This window comes from Portunus trituberculatus, chromosome 47 (genome assembly GCF_017591435.1).
Source record: "Portunus trituberculatus isolate SZX2019 chromosome 47, ASM1759143v1, whole genome shotgun sequence".
Classification (NCBI taxonomy): domain Eukaryota; kingdom Metazoa; phylum Arthropoda; class Malacostraca; order Decapoda; family Portunidae; genus Portunus; species Portunus trituberculatus.
This window is the reverse complement of record NC_059301.1, coordinates 1,596,262-1,600,157: the sequence shown is the minus strand read 5'-3', so window position 1 is coordinate 1,600,157 and position 3,896 is coordinate 1,596,262.

Sequence of the window (3,896 nt, the reverse complement as noted above, 5' to 3'; positions counted from 1 at the left end):
TGTGTGTGTGTGTGTGTGTGTGTGTGTGTGTGTGTGTGTGTGTGTGTGTGTGTGTATGTGTGTGTGTGTGTGTGTGTAGGTGTGTGAAGAAATCTATGAACCGCCAGTTTACCATGTTCGTCTTTTTGGTGCATCTATCTGTTTTTCGGCCATTTTTTTGGTGGTGATCTGTATTTCCCTCTGTCTGTCTATCTGTCTGGATGGATGGCTATATTTCCCAGGTTGCATCTTTACAAGTCTGAGATAAGCTCTTGCTATTCCTGTTTTCATCCCAAAGGTTAACGTGATGTTCTTTCCTCAGATTTATGGACACTGAGCCACCCACAAGGTCGTCTGGAAAGCAGTCCCGAGAGTTCACTATCTTGTTTGCAAAGACAGAATGTTCTCTTATCTTTCTTTTCTTCTCTTCTATCCAGTATTTTAGTTTTTACCTTTTTTTTACACATAAATGAAACTCTCTGGGTGTTCGAGGACAAGGTTTGGGATAAAGAGAGTCGAGAAATGCTAATTGTAAGACTTGAATTTTCTCATATTTTTCTTTTCTTCCATTACTGTCTATATATCATTTATTTATATTTTTCTTCTAACAGCGTCATAAAACTTTCTTGGTGCACAGCTAGAAGGCAACAACTGGCAAAGGATCCTGCTTAGCAATAATTAGCATCACACACACACACACAAAAAAAAAAAAAAAAATTCCATACTCATTTATTCCAAGAGTTGTCTAGCTACTCGTACCCTCAACCTTAAAAAAAAGCATTAAAAAAAGAAAAAAAATGTCAAAAAGATAAATGAAATAGAATAAAGCGGAAAAGAAAAGCCAACTCAAGACAGATCTAATTCAGTGAGCTTTTCTTTCTACTCTTTGAATGCGAGTGTTTTTCTACCCCCATGTTTTGAGAATCTCCATATCATCAAGGCATTTGGGTCTGTTTGTGTGTCTGCGTGTGTGTGTGTGTGTGTGTGTGTGTGTGTGTGCCCAGAGACTCCTCCTGTCTTGACTAATGACAAGTCAGTGTCACTCTCGAGACGGACTCAGAGAAACAAATGAGCACCGGAGGAGGAAAAAAAAAAAAAAAAGAAAAAGAAAATAAGGAAAAGGAAAAGCAGAAGCGCGGGATGCTAAGGAGAGAAAACGTGAAATGAGAAGCTAGTACTAAAGAAAACGTGAGATGAGTTAGGGCCAGACTGCAATAAATCTTCGTAATGCAAATGCCATTACGTACAATTATAACTTTGACATAAAAACAGAAAATGGCGTAATTGCAGCCCTCCACCATGCAAATTAATAATAATGAGCGTATATCTCTACTCGAGTTACCCAAAATGGCCATACTGTGTGCTCAACCTCTGCTGAGTGTGGAAGGAAACTACACTTAGTAAATTAATGATCACTAAAAGCATGCTCTCTCTCTCTCTCTCTCTCTCTCTCTCTCTCTCTCTCTCTCTCTCTCTCATTTTAATCAATATATGATCATGTACAAAATAGATAGTTAGATAGATAAAGATAGATAGATAGATAGATAGATAGAGATAGAGATAGATAGATAGATAGATAGATAGATAGAGAGAGAGAGAGAGAGAGAGAGAGAGAGAGAGAGAGAGAGAGAGAGAGAGAGAGAGAGAGAGAGGGAATCATTGTTCATCATGGTAGTGGTGAATGTGAGTCGAGTGTTGCAAACGTTTCTACACACAGTTATAGTCCATTGTTCAGAAAAAAAAACTACAAGTAAACACACACACACACACACACACACACACACACACACACACACACACACACACACACACACACACAGAAATACGTCCAGTCACTTAGACATATAAAGGCATGCACTGAAAAGGGCAACCACAGATACAACATCACACCAACACACAAGCAGGGATAAATATAGATGAAAAACAAACCACCAAAACTAACAATACAGGGAGAAAGGCAGAGAAGAACACAAATACGAACTAACAACAGTAAAAGATAAACAAAGATGAAAAGAGGAAAAATTCATCACATCAGTAGCAACATACGCAGTCTTGTATAAACATAAACAGTGACAACCCTAAAAGACAGAGAACCTAGACAATGAGTGAAGAGGAGGCAAGATTCTGTTATGAGACGACAGAGAGAAAGAGAGGATGAAAGGGAAAGATTCAGAGTGGCTTGGGAGGGAGAGAGAGAGAGAAAGGGAGGAAAGAGATGGGAGGGAAGGAGAGTGGGAGATAGAGCTTAGGATGGAGAGTTAGTGGAGATGGTGAGAGGAGTAAGAGCAGGAGGAGGAGGAGTAGGAGTAGGAGGAGCAGGAGAAGGGAAGCTAAGTGGTAATAATGAAATATAGGAAAGTTAATAAGCTGGGCGTTGCAGTCCCTTCCCAGAGCCGACATTACTTTCCTCTCCGCCCTCGTAACCTCCGTAATGGCAGCTCCACATGTGATATATTTGCTGATTATTTTCCGAACGACCATCCTCACGGGGAGAAGGGAAGAGGGATGGAGCACGAATGAGGGGATGAGGAGAACGAGGAGAAAGGAAAGGATAGATGGACGAGTGGCACAAAAAAAAGAAAAAAAAGACAAGAAAAAAAAGCCAAGGACAGATTGGAGTGCCGAAGGAGAGAAGACGAGAGGACATAGGGGGAGGGAAATTACAAAAAAGAGATTTCCAGTTTGTGTGTGTGTGTGTGTGTGTGTGTGTGTGTGTGTGTGTGTGTGTGTGTGTGTGTGTTTTAATGCGCTTTTGGTGTACTGGTTTGTCTATCTATCTGTTTCATCTTCCTTTTTTTTCTTATTCTTTCTGTTCTCTCTCCCTCGCTTTCCTCTTCCTCATTTCTTCTTCATTTTCGTCTTCTTCTTCGTCTTCCTCCTGCTTCTCCTCTCCCTCCATTTCTTTCTCCTCCTCCACCTCCATTTCCTCCTCCTCCTCCTCCTCCTCTTCCTTCTCTTACACAAAATCCTTTCACTCACGTCCCTCGTCTCCCATTTATATTTTCCGGCCAAATGGATGTCAACTTTATTTGTTAACACGCCGCGACTCGAGCAGGTCCCCAGCCTCTTGTTTTATCTTCCCTCACCTCCCTATTTCTTTCCCTACAGGACTTAATTTTTCCCTTTCTTTCTTTATGCATTTGTTTCCTTCTCCTGTGCCCACTAAAACTGATAGGAAGGTAAGGTAAAGGAAAATACAAACAAACAAACCTCTCTCTCTCTCTCTCTCTACAAATTTTTCTTGTTACTATATGTTTTCTGAAATGCAAATATTCTTTATAGATAAAAAAGCAAGAGGAGAACAATGGGACAATGGGAGGAACATTATCAAAAGTTATTATTGTTGCTGTTGTTGCTGCTGTTATTGTGGTTATTGTAGAGGGGATATTATTGTTGTTGTTGTTGTTGTTGTTGTTGTTGTTGTTGTTTTTATTGCTACTGCTCCTGATTCTACTTCTACAACTATCGCCTCTATCACAAACACTTCTTCTACTTATAATATCACTCCAACATTTCTACTCGTTCCACTTAAACGGCCATTTCAAAGTTGTCAAAAAGTTTGGCTGGAAGAAGAAACTATGGAGAGAAAACTTAAAACGGAAAGGAGCAGGAAAAAAAGTTACCGAAAAGAAAACAGCGAGAGATGGGAAAAGGATAATGAAAATAAATATTTATGAAGGAAAAATTATGAGATAAAAATGGAAGGAAGGAAAAACTTTCGGATGAAAAATATGAGGTAGACCAAAGAACGTGAGCGGAGTACGGACGTAGAGAGAGAGAGAGAGAGAGAGAGAGAGAGAGAGAGAGAGAGAGAGAGAGAGAGAGAGAGAGAGAGAGAGAGAGAGAGAGAGAGAGAGAGAGAGAGAGAGAGAGAGAGAGAGAGAGAGAGAGAGAGAGAGAGAGAGAGAGAGAGAGAG